Consider the following 14,062-nt stretch of genomic DNA (forward strand, 5'->3'; position numbering starts at 1 on the left):
GTGCTAAAGACGCCTTATTGCCAGTAGTGCATAAATAACTTGTCGGGTTTAAAATATATAAAACACATAATGGACCACAGAAAATATAATCATCGGTTTGCCTGTCAAAAGTTTAAAATCCAAAAAGAGTTACCGTATTTTTCGGATCATAAGTCGCTCCTCAGTATAAGTCACACCGGCAGAAAATGCATAATAATGAAGGAAAAAAAACATATATACGTCACACTGCAGTATAAGTCGTATTTTGGGGGGAAATTTATTTGATAAAATCCAACACCAAAAATAGACATTTGAAAGGCAATTTAAAATAAATAAATAAAAGTGAACAAGAGGCTGAATAAGTGTACGTTATATGATGCATATGTTACACGTCTGGAAAGATGGGCCAACTCTTTCTTTGTGCGACACATTTATTTTTCGGGATCAAGCTGCAAAACAATTAACACAGCGTTACAACCGGAGCTTGATGCATCTGTTTTTTTCATATCACATACTGACAGACTTCTTCTACAAAATACAATGTCTGGAGTTGAACAAGTTTACAGATATTCCAAATATATAAATAAATATACATATATATATATATATATATATATACTAGGGGTGTAACGGTACACAACAACTTTGGTTCGTTACGTACCTCCGTTTAGAGGTCACGGTTCGGTTCATTTTCGGTACAGTAAGAAAACAACAAAATATAAATGTTTTGGTTATTTATTCACCAAATTTGTAAACAATGGCTTGATCCTTTTAACATTGGGAACATTATAATAATACTGCCCACGTTAATCCACATTAGACCGCCTCAAGTTGTTACTTAGATTAAATAAAATGACACAACTTTTCTTCTACATATAAAAAGTGCAACATTAAACAGTTTCAAGTCAATTCATCATGCTTAATTTATTACAGCATTTGGGAAGCCTGTAGTTGATTTTTATCATGTAAATATTATATTTGTATCAACATGTGATATCAGGGACCCTGCCATTCAAAACTAAGGTGCTACATTACTAATGAATAATGTAACTATAGCTGAAAAATAGTACAATAGCAATAGGAGAGACTATTTATCCCTGACCACCATGGAGTTCATGTAGGCTTTATGATGCACTTACATTATTATATACACTATCAGAGACAGAAACTCTTCATTTAATATGTCCTTTTTTGCTGCTTCAACACACATCAATCAACACTGTCCGTAACACACACACACACACACACGCACACATACACACGCACACATACACATCGCAAAATGAGCTAACGTTACGCTAAAAGCTAACTAGCCTTCACCTCAAACCAGGACTGTGAGTGAGTTGAGCTGCAGTTTGTTTTTAGAAGGTCAACGGGCTCATAGTGATGTTTAGAAAGTAGTTGACTTGGAAGTGTTATGTATAACTTGGAGAGAGTCCATTGCTCCCCTGCTAAAAACCTATCTGCTCGACGCTGAAGTGCTGACAACATGCGCTCTGAATACGCACTGCTGATTGGCTTGTTACCGCTACGGTTGTAACCAATCGGATGGTTGTGTGGGTGGGACAATGCTGGGTGCTGTGTACAGACAGAGGCAAAACGGAGCAGAGCAGCTTGTTAAGACTTGAGCATAGGCGGCTACTTCATATGTTCGTGTGGAACTCATTCGGTACTCCTCCGCACCGAACCGGAACCCCCGTACCGAAACGGTTCAATACAAATACACGTACCGTTACACCCCTAATATATATATACATATATATATATATATAGATGTGTACATATACATATGTGTCATCACCATATTTATTATCCATACACACAAACACCATGAATTGATTAACGTGGACCCCGACTTAAACAAGTTGAAAAACTTATTCGGGTGTTACCATTTAGTGGTCAATTGTACGGAATATGTACTGTACTGTGCAATCTACTAATAAAAGTATCAATCAATCAATCAAACCCTTTTTACTGTTCTTATCTACCTTTGGAATCGTGTTTTATATCAGTGTTTAATAATATATAGATTTTATTTAAATGTATTTAATATATGTATTTATATGTATCTATTGTCTTCATTTATGTCATTCTATCATTACTTGTACTCCAACTACTGTCCTATGTGTGACTGTACATCTACTGCCTTAGCACACACTAACTGTGGTTCAGCTTTAGCACACAAATCTGGTGTGCTTATGATCAATACAACACTCAAAAGTTCGTTTAGCATGTCCTTGTAACATAAATGGTATTGAAAACCCTATTTTCTAGTATCTCTGAGGATTTATGTCGGGAACTTACTCTTAAACTAAAGCTAACTATATTTTGCATTGTCACCACGGTTACCATCGGACCTTAACGAGTTTTTTAATGTGGGGCAACTGTTTTAATCCAAATAAATCACTAAGTGCCACACATAAATAACCAACTGAGAAGGTGCCTGGTATGTTAACGTAACAGATTATGGTGAGAGTCATTCAAATAACTATAACATATAGAACATGCTATACGTTTACCAAACAATCTGTCACTCCTAATCGATAAATCCGATGAAATCTTCTTCCTCGATGTTGCTTCTAAACAACTCTGCCAACTCCAAAGGTATGTGCTGCTTCCTCTTGCTGTTCTCTGCTGCATATTTCACTACGTCCAGCTTGTAATCTGCAGTACATGATTTCTTTTTCGGTGCCATTTTTGTTCAGCCCTTCTCAGTTTTTATAAGTTACTGCCAACAATGAAATGATCCATTTAAATAGCTACAGCAGTAGCATATAGCATATAGCAGTTAGCATTCCATGACCCACAATGCATTTTTGCCATGACCGTCCACCGCCGAATTCCTATTGGGTGAGATGTGTGTGACGATTGCTGACGTGTGTGTGAGGATTGCTGACTTTTTCTTTGTCTCCTCCGTGAATTAAATATATAATATTATTTGATATTTTACAATAATGTGTTAATAATTTCACACATAAGTCGTTCCAGAGTATATGTCGCACCCCCGGCCAAACTATGAACAAAACTGTGACTTATAGTCCGAAAAATATGGTACTGTTTTTTCGCTATATGACGTCCCCTAACTTGCATAATCCCAGTGATGCAACATTTTGTTTAAATCAGAATGGATAAAACAGAGATTGTTTTTTTTTGTTTGAAACGGACTGCACTTTTGTGAAATTCTTCCCATCATTCACAATCCTTAAGACATGAACAAGTTTTTTGCACTTTGACTTGCAATATACGTCACGGAAGATGTGGCTAACTATGCAGCTAATGGGAGTACACTATTCCGCACATATAGCCCTCTATAAAAGTAAATCAAAAGCTGCCAACAATAGTCAAGTTACATCATTTGACCTGAATATTTACCAAATATTAGCGATATATTGTTATTATAAGCGATAATGCAGACATTCTATGCAAATTGTGATACAAAACGACAAGAAATTAACACGGCAGTAATTGGAATAAAATGGTAGAGGGTTAGGATACATATGGCTTCTTCCTACTCCTTTTCGAACATGTTGTAAAGAGAAATGTAAATATTTAAACTATATAATGTGTCACTTGTAATTGAATACTTATTCAAAATAAATTCCAACAAAGCCAAACTATTAGCCGCGCAGTGATCTTATAGAGCGAACTATTGTGTTAACGTATTGAGCCAATGAGCTGATGAAATTCAATTTTATATTATAAATCAGGCCTTTTACCTGGATAGTAAAAGGAATTGACCAAAAAACGAGTAGTTGATCAACTTTGACATCCAACTTAAACCCGAAGATAGTAAGCAGGACGCAAAAAGACGCTCGATTGCAACATCTTTTTTTAACCCTTCATGTGAATTATTAATCATTCTCGTAAACGGGGAGGTATGAACATCCTATCAGCTGGCTTCCTAGTGAGAGCAGACATTGTACTAGGCCGGGGCTATATTTCGGTTTTATCGTGATATTCAAAATTTTTGTTGAAAAATATATTTAATTTTCCTCTTGGTCCGGCATACTTTTTGCCTCTCAGGAACTTCCGTCGCATTCGCCGTTCAAATACTTCCTCCAAAACACACGTAGCAAAACATGGCTAATGCTAACGAGAGCGAGACGTTTGTTCCCAAGAAAAGAAAAGTGTGATCAGTACTTTGGTTTTGCGGCAACAGACATGGAACAAATGGCTGCACGTTTATTTTAAAAAGATGGCAGCACAACAAACTTGCTCCAGCATCTGAAACCGAAGCCTCCAGCCGAGTGCAAGAAATAGAGCTCTTTACGAGGTGAACTAGACGCAACAACAAACTATGGGACGAGGTTGGTACTAGGTGGGATTTGAACCAGGGACCCTCGGGTTGCGCACGGCCACGCTCCCACTGCGCCACGCCGTCCCCACTGCAGGACGAAGACAAGATATTTGACATTCAAACTCATAAACTTAATTTTTTTTTTGCAAATAACAATTAACTTGGAATTTCATGGCTGCACTACGTGCCAAAGTAGTTGGGAAAGGGCATGTTCACCACTGTGTTACATCACTATTTCTTTTAACAACACTCATTAAACGTTTGGGAACTGAGGAAACTAATTGTTGAATCTTTGAAAGTGGAATTCTTTCCCATTCTTGTTTTATGTAGAGCTTCAGTCGTTCAACAGTCCGGGGTCTCAGTTGTCGTAAATTACGCTTCATAATGCGCCACACATTTTCGATGGGAGACAGGTCTGGACTGGAAGCGGGCCAGAAAAGTACCCGCACTCTTTTTTTATGAAGCCACGCTGTTGTAACACGTGCTGAATGTGGCTTAGCATTGTCCTGCTGAAATGAGCAGGGGCGTCCATGAAAAAGACGGTGCTTGGATGGCAGCATATGTTGTTCCAAAACCTGTATGTACCTTTCAGCATTAATGGTGCCTTCACGGATGTGTAAGTTACCCATGCCTTGGGCACTAATGCACCCCCATACCATCACAGATGCTGGCTTTTGAACTTTGCGTCGATAACAGTCTGAATGGTTTGCTTCCCCTTTGGTCCGGATGACACGATGTCGAATAATTCCAAAAACAATTTTAATGTGGACTCGTCAGACCACAGAACACTTTTCCACTTTGCATCAGTCCATCTTGAAAGGAACTCGGGCCTAAACCAAAAATCCGGTAAGAAGTCTGGTGACAAAAACAAGTCAGCCGACGAAAATGTTTTATTTAAACATGTTTAAATAAAACATGTTTTTTTTCACTAGTTAAAAAAAAGTCCGCATTTGTTCTTTTTAGAAAAATGGTCAGTCCTCCTCAGACGAGTGAGGAGAGCAACAAATGAAGGTCTTTAACTACACAAAGTGGCAAGAAGTTGCCACTATTCATGGGCCTAGTCTGGAGTGGGAAAAAAACCTCCATAGGAAAGCCAATATACATATTACAACATACATCTCGAGACTTGCAACAGAGGGGAAGGAGTGGGGACTATGGTAGTAGGCTGCAGCTCTTGAGGTGCCCAGCCGTCTATCACCCCTAAGGGATTTGTGCCAAGGGCGTTGGCTGGGGGGTGGTAAAACAAATTGTTACTGTACATAAGCTTTGCATAGCAGAGCTGTAACTTGCACTTACAGATGTAGCGACAAACTGTATTTAGTGACAGTGGTTTTATGACGTGTTCCTGAGCCCTTATGGTGATATCCTTTAGAGATTGATGTCGCTTTTTGATACAGTGCCGTCTGAGGTATTAAAGGTCACGGTCATTCAATGTTGGTTTCCAGCCATGCCGCTTACGTTTACGTGGAGTGATTTCTCCAGATTCTCTGAACCTTTTGATGAGATTATGGACCGTAGATGTTGAAATCCCTAAATTTATTGCAATTGCACTTTGAGAAACATTGTTTTTAAACTGTTTGACTATTTGCTCACGCAGTTGTGGACAAAGGGGTGTACCTCGCCCCATCTTTGCTTGTGAAAGACTGAGCATTTTTTGGGAAGCTGTTTTTATACCCAATCATGGCACCCACCTGTTCCCAATTAGCCTGCACACCTGTGGGATGTTCCAAATAAGTGTTTGATGAGCATTCCTGAACTTTATCAGTATTTATTGCCACTTTTAACAACTTCTTTGTCACGTTTTGCTGGCATCAAATTCTAAAGTTAATGATTATTTGCAACAACAAAAAAAATATATCAGTTTGAACATCATATATGTTGTCTTTGTAGCATATTCAACTGAATATGGGTTGAAAATGATTTGCAAATCATTGTATTCGGTTTATATTTACATCTAACAATTTCCCAATTCACATGGAAACGGGGTTTGTATGATGAGAAAGAAGCACAATGCGTAGAGATATCAGTACAGCAGCCGCTCTGCACACCGCCAAGATGTGTGAACGAAAAAAGCTCATTTTACTTGATCCACTTGCTAAAACAAACTATAGTTCTCTCAATGTTTTACTTCATTATTTATTTGGATACAACATATAATACTACACTTTTATTTACAGAAGTATGTCATCAAAAAAATTGGACTTTCCAGCACCCCCCGCAACCCCAAAAGGGACAAGATGGAAGGATAATCTCAATGTTGAGATTGTTTATTTGCATGCAAAACGTGCAATGCTACATTTTTGTTAAAGTAATAATTATATTCAAGCAGAAGTATTGCTTTGCAAGGAAAGCTCTTAATTCATTTCTTAATGTATATTTGTTCTAAAAAGAACAACATTATACAAAGTAGAATTTTGCCAAGAGTAAGAGGCAGTGTATGTAGTGTAATTTCAAACTACTAGTTTGTGGTTAAATAAAATCACCTTTTTTTAAAATATCTCATTTGCATTTAATGGTTTTATTTAAAAAGAAGGGAAACAAATCAAAAATATTTTTGTTTTATGAAAACAATTTGATATTTTATTTTTAGGCCATATCGGCCAGGTCTACGTTCAGTAAAGTGATTGTTTTGTTATGTTTGTAGTTTATGTATCGTTTAGCACTTAGCAATACTGTTACATGATGCTTAGTGTTTCATTCAAGATGCATCTGTTTAGCACACAGCTTTTAAAACTCGTAGCTCATCCTCCATATATTCAGACAAACAAAAATAAGTTTATAGATCATATTTTGTCCCAAAGTCGTCTTGATGTCTCTCATGAAGTCTGCATGATTTGTAAATGAGTAGAAAGAAGCAACATTTAATGCTGTTCCCTTCCTCCATGTCTCAGCAATTACTGACTTTGTGTTCCTTATATGGCTTGTAAATTTTAGGCACCACACAATTCGATTCGATTCTTGGGAGTAATGATTCGATTTATAAAAACAATTCTTGATTCAAAAGAATACTTTTTTTAATAACATTGAGTGCCGGTTCTTTGATCAACTACATTTCTCCATAAAATAAATAGCTCTGATAAATTTCTATATTACTTAAGTAAAATGCAAATAAGGCAATAAGTATCCCTCAGTTTTGTTTTCTAAAGTAACTCTGTACAATAGATTAAAAAATAAATAAATAAATGAAAGATTTTCAATTTTTTTTAATCGATTAAGAATCATTACAAATAGCAATCGCTAGTCATTTAAAAATATATATTTTTTGACATCCCTAGTTCTTTCCTTGTTTAAATGTTATATAATAGATACACTGCAAAACATAGCTGACAAAATATCAGATAAAAACAGATTTTAGGAAAAAAAAATACTTAATTAGTAAAACTATCTGGCCAAGCAGCTTGTTCATTTAGATTGATAAGACACATTGAGTTAAAATTTCTATTGCCAGACGTTTAAGCTAGGTATACGTTTTATTTTGAAAGCAAGCATTATTCAACTTGCAATTTCTTAATTGCAAGTTGAATAATATGTGGGGGAAAACCCATCCATCCATCCATCCATTTTTCTACCGCTTGTCCCTTCGGGGTCCCAAAATATCTTATTTAGTTATTTTCTAATTTTCAACATTTCTAAACTAGAATAGACAACATTCATACTAAAATTAAGATGGTGCTGTAAAGTCAATGACTAAAAATAAGTAAATAGCTCTAAAAACTAGGGAAATTTCCAGAAGTACAATTTAAAATCCTGGCAAGTGGCAACTAAATTGCAGTGTACTTGAACCAAAGAATATACTGTATATGTTTTTTTTTTGTTTTGTTTTTTCAAAATGCATTGTTTGGAGATGCTATTTATTTTAATTGTGTTGATGGAGAATATATTTGTTCTTCTTTTTTGATGTTCAAGAAGAAAAAAATAATTATGTGCGGACTCATTAAAACTGTCTGAAACCAGCCTGGACAATTATTGACACATTATAGCATAGGTGTCAAACTCTGGCCCGCGGGCCAAATTTGGCCCACCGTGTAATTTAATTTGGCTCTTGAGGCAATATCAAATTAACATTATAGCTGGCCCGCCGTTATTACACAGCAGCGGTGCCGCTGTAACACCGCAATTTCTCACACTTGCCAATCCTCCCGAAGTTCATTGCCCCTCCCGAAAATCTCCTGGGGCAAGCATTCTCCCGATTTCCACCCGGACAACGATATTGAGGGCGTGCCTTAAAAGCACTGCCTTTAGCATTCTCTACAATCCGTCGTCACGTCCGCATTTCCTCCATACAAACAGCGTGCAGGCCCACTTACATAATATATGCGGCTATTACACACACATAAGTGAATGCAATACATACTTGGTCAACAGCCATACACGTCACACTGAGGGTGGCCGTATAAACAACTTTACCACTGTTACAAATATGCGCCACACTGTGAACTCACCCCAAACAAGAGTGACAAACGCATTTCGGGAGAACATCTGCGCTGTAACATAACATATAGATAACAGAACAAATACCCAGAACCCTTTGAAGCACTAACTCTTCCGGGACGCTACAATATATTTTGATATTTACCTCAGAAGGCTGCAAATAGAAAAGAGGCATTACATTTGTATTTAAATTGTATTTGCTATGCCATTGATATTTTTTTATTATTATTATTATTTGAAATTTGATTTTGCATGTCACTATAAAGTTACTGTATATAAGCCTTGCTTGTTCAATGTTCAATGCAAAACTTGTTTGGGTCCCTATTAAAAGGTTAATTTGTTCAACCTTGGCCCGCGGATTTGTTCAGTTTTAAATTTTGGCCCACTCTGTATTTGAGTTTGACACCCCTGCCTTATAGGCAAATGTATTTGTATAACACATTTCATACCCAAGGCAGCTAAATGTGCTTTACATTATATTTTAAAACAACAACAAAAAATATGAAAATCAACAGTGAAATCATTTAAAAACATTAATAAACATCTTACATAAACACAACAAAAATATCCTTTACAATCTTGCACAGCAGAGGAAAAAGACTGTTTTTAGCCTTGATTTAAAAATGTTCACATTAGATGCTTATTTCAGCTCTGGTGGGAGGTCGTTCCACTTCATTGCTGCATACCAACTAAAAGCGGCATCACCATGTTTATTATTATTAACTCTGGGCTCCACTCTCTGGGCAGTGTCCATAGATCTCAGAGACTTGGTAGGTTGGGACCTGACTAACATTTCTCTGATGTACTCTGGACCAAACTCATTCACAGATTTATACAGAAAAAACTTTTAAGTCTGATTGGGAGCCTTTGTATTACAGACTTTCAAGCCCTTTTGGAATCAATGCGTAAAATCCCAGGCAAATTCTAAGGTGGACAATGAGTGGGCAGTCGCCTGCTGCTGGCATTCATCAGCCTTAAATGTCACTCACATTCGCTAATGCAAAGAGATACATCGAGTAAATTGACACATCAAGCTTGGTAAAGTTCAGCTTTAATGTATATAGCACATTAAAATGTGAAATTACACATGTTGTGATTATCAGAAGCGAGCGGCCCGGTGTGCTAAAGGACGTTAGGTTAAAATACTTTGCTTTTAGCAGGCGGTAGTCAGACAGGGAAAGATGGGCACGTCGTTGCAAATGACATGCTTTTATTGAAATGAATGGTGCAAATTGAGAGAAAGTAATGTCAAGAATAATTTTGGCTAGAATTATATGTTCATTCACCTTTTATGAGCCGCAAAGAGGACATCCTCGCTGGGAGTAATCAGTTCACATTTATAACAAAGTCCCACATGCAGCTGCTGTGGAAGAAAGGAATATTTTTTTCTTAGCAAGATGGAAGTAAAAAAAAACAAAAAAAACTATCAAATTTTCTCAGCGTGCCGAGGCCTTTTTCAGAAATGAATTGCAAAGCGCTGAGTTCAAATACCACTTCTGGAAAGGTTCTAGTGAGCTGGTTGTAGATGATAGTCTACCTAAATAGCTGTCAGTCACGCACATTTCACAGCATCGTCTTGAATTGCTCACCGTATCTCACAAAAGTGAGTACAGCTGTCATATTTCAGCAAACATTTCAAATGGTTGTCATTTGTTTGGACAATGTCATCATGTGAAGACATTTTCAGCGGACAGTTTTCTTATCTGCTAGGCAAGTTGTATGCTGACTAGTATCCCACTTCGATATCAGCAATATAACAAGTATCCAATCATATGGGCTTGCATCTAACATCTCTGATACAATCACTGTTGTAAGGTTAGTGTTTTCGCTAGTAGTACCGGTGCCACTAAATGGAAAAAATTAGAAGCAAAAAAATATTTTGGAGCAATATGAAATGTCTCAAATATCACAATTTCATTATTAACACAGAACGTACACGTGTACACTCAGACATGTAAACAAAATGCCGTCATAAGGCCGACTGTAACGCTCATTTAAACATCTATAAACTCTGCTAGCACTGTTGCTAACACGCGTGTAGGGCTGGCCAATATGGATCAAAACTCATAACTCGATATAGTTTGGCCCATAAACTAAGCCATACAAGAAAATATACGTTAATGTAACAAGATAATATTTTGGTACCGTTAGCAAAAAGTATTTCGATACTTTTCTATAATAAAGGGGACCACACGAAATTGCATTATTGGCTTTTTTTTTTTGCGAAAAAATATTACGGTACATTAAACATATGTTTTTTCTTGCAATTGAAGAACAATTATGGGCTTAAATAACATAGTGAACGTACTAGACAAATTGTTTTTCAGCATTAAGTAAGCAAACAAAAGCTCCTAAGTTGGCTGTAGATGTATGCAGTAACATATTGTGTCATTTGTTATTCTATTATTTTGTCAACATTATGAAGGACAAGCGATAGGAAATGAGTTATTAGTCAACTGGTTCATTTTTTAGCGACTTGTCCAGGGTGTACGCCGCCTTTCGCCCTATTATAGCTGAGATAGATACCAGCACCAGCGTAGAAAATAGATCAGGGGTAGGGAACCTATGGCTCTAGAGCCAGATGTGGCTCTTTTGATGACTGCATCTGGCTCTCGGATAAATCTGAGCTGACATTGCTTAACACGATAAGTAATGAATAATTCCACTTGTAATGACAGTGTTAAAAATACTGTTCAAAATATAAAACATTCTCGTGCATTTTTAATTCATCCATCCGTTTTTTTGTACCGCACCTGTTCAAGAAGTTGTGTCAATGGTAAGAAGTTACTTATTCATTATTGGTTAGTGTGGCGCTTGCCCTCATGGGGGCTCTTAAGACCACCAAGCACCGACATGAGAGCCTGTTTCAGGTTTTTTTTTTTTCAATAAGTCTCTTAGTTACTTTCCAGCAATTGTCTTTTTCTCTTTCGTTCTTGCTCACACTCTGGCTCCAGTCCCAACCCCGTCTCTCCTCCTGGCTGCTGCTTATAACAGAGCGACAGGCGATTAGATAACAAGGCCCAGGTGGGCCATCCACACACCTGTCGCTGATTTCGAGGCCGGTCCTGGCAAATCCCTGCTTCGCTGCAGGCCACGCCCCCTCCACAGTCAGCTTCAGAATAACAATGTTATGACAAAGAATAAGAGACCTATTATACTCTAGAAATGTTGGTCTTACTTAAAAATGCACACGTCTAGTTGTGTTCAGTGTTGAAAAAAAATAATTATATGGCTCTTACGGAAATACATTTTAAAATATTAGGATTCTTGGCTCTCTCAGCCAAAAAGGTTCCCGACCCCTGAAATAGATGGATGGATGGATGGATGGTTCGTTTACCGTTAATATCTACTTATATTCTGTTTTAAAATGCTCTTGCTACACTTCTGTTAAAATGTAATAATCCTTTATTCTTCTGTTGTTTGGATGCTTTACATAAGTTTAGGATGATACCACAAATGTACGTGGGTATCGATCTGGTACCAATTAGTTACAGGATCATACATTGGTCTTATTCAAAATCTTCATGTGTCCAGGGCTGTATTTCCTCAGTTAATAAACATAATATAAATGTTTTTAAAAAAGGAAAAAAAGATTGATTTAATCATAGTAGTATCGACCAGATACGCTTTTGTACTTGATATCATTACAGTGGATGTCAGGTGTACTGTAGATCCACCCTTGGCATTTGTTTACATTGAGTAGCGCCAGGCATGATTAGCTATTCCTCGTCCTGCAGGGATCATACTTGTAAGAAACTTACTTTATTTGTCATCATTAGGTGAGGATTAGTGATTTAGAAATATATAAAACAGTGCCGACTGCAGGTGGACGTTAGCTGTAGCTCACTAGCCATGTTTTAAAGTACCTCTTGCTGGGCATCGTTTCAGTTTTATAACTTCACCTTTATCGTTAGTTTTTATGCCAAAATAAATGGGTTGTACTTGTATAGCGCTTTTCTACCTTCAAGGTACTCAAAGCGCTTTGACACTACTTCCACATTTACCCATTCACACACACATTCACACACTGATGGAGGGAACTGCCATGCAAGGCGCCAACCAGCACCCATCAGGAGCAAGGGTGAAGTGTCTTGCTCAGGACACAACGGACGTGACGAGGTTGGTACTAGGTGGGATTTGAACCAGGGACCCTCGGGTTGCGCACGGCCACTCTCCCACTGCGCCACGCAAATGCGTCTGTTTTCCCTTTTCTGCCTAGATACTGTCTGCCTGTAAGTACTCCATGATTGTGCACTGCCGTACATGTTCCTCTGCTCGTAAAACCAGAAATGTTACAACGGGACGACGGAGCGCCGCCGTGCTCGTAAAAAAATAAAAAATGGGAACCGCTATTATTTTAATGCAGTATTGCACCGTCTATGATACATATGTACCGTGGTACTCGATTAGTACCGGTATACCTTACAACCCTAGCTTGGAGTGATGAATGAAGAATCCACACGAGTAGAACAGTAAGAAGACGGAAGGGCACTTCTACTTCCGGTTGAAAGCGTTGTCTAAACAGAAGGGCACTGCAGCACCCGCAGTTAGTGAACTTGTCCAAAAAAAGGTGCCAGAGCACAGAAACTATCACACTTTACTTGTTTTTTTGTTTTTGTTTTTAGTATTTTTTACTATTAACATTATGTCCATCAGCGAATATAAATCCATGAGTTAGCGGCACTGTTTTATAAGCTTCACCGTTCAAAGCGTAGGAAAATGGAGCAGCTTACAGTCCGGAATGTACGGTGGGTTTTGGGGTTAACTGGATTATTTTTACAATGTTACCTTACGTTTAGGTTATAATGATCAACTTCTCTGTGTGTGTGTGTATGCCTCGCGGCCCCGCCTCTATCCACGGAGACAAGAGGTGCGTTACTGACATATGGGTTTACTCAATTCATTGTATTTACATGTCTGAAATTAAAATACCGTATTTATCGGACTATAAGTCACAGTTTTTCTCATAGCTTGGCCGTGGGTGCGACATATACTCCGGAGCGACTTATGTGTGAAATTATTAACACATTACCGTAAAATATCAAATAATATTATTTATCTCATTCCCGGAAGAGACGAAGAAATCGTCAGCAATCGTCACATATACGTCAACCAATAATAATTTGGCGGGGGAGGGTCATGGCAGAAGTGCATTGTGGGTCATGGAATGCTAACTACTATATGCTATATGCTACTGCCGTAGCTATTAAAATGGATAATTTCATCGTTGGCCGTAACTTATAAAAACTGAGAAAAGCTGAACAAAAATGGCACCGAAAAGGAAATCATGTACTGCAGATTACACAATATCAGATAATGTTATTTATCTCATTCGCGTAACAGACGAAGAAAATG

General features: G+C 37.7%; 1 protein-coding gene across 2 annotated transcripts in view; it reads left to right on the top strand.

The window, feature by feature from the left end:
- Positions 1-14,062, top strand: part of LOC133549401 (protein enabled homolog) — a 170,580-nt gene that overhangs the window by 111,200 nt on the left and 45,318 nt on the right. The gene's annotated exons all lie outside the window — the stretch shown is intronic.

Source organism: Nerophis ophidion, linkage group LG03 (assembly GCF_033978795.1).
Source record: "Nerophis ophidion isolate RoL-2023_Sa linkage group LG03, RoL_Noph_v1.0, whole genome shotgun sequence".
In the NCBI taxonomy this organism is placed as follows: Eukaryota; Metazoa; Chordata; class Actinopteri; order Syngnathiformes; family Syngnathidae; genus Nerophis; species Nerophis ophidion.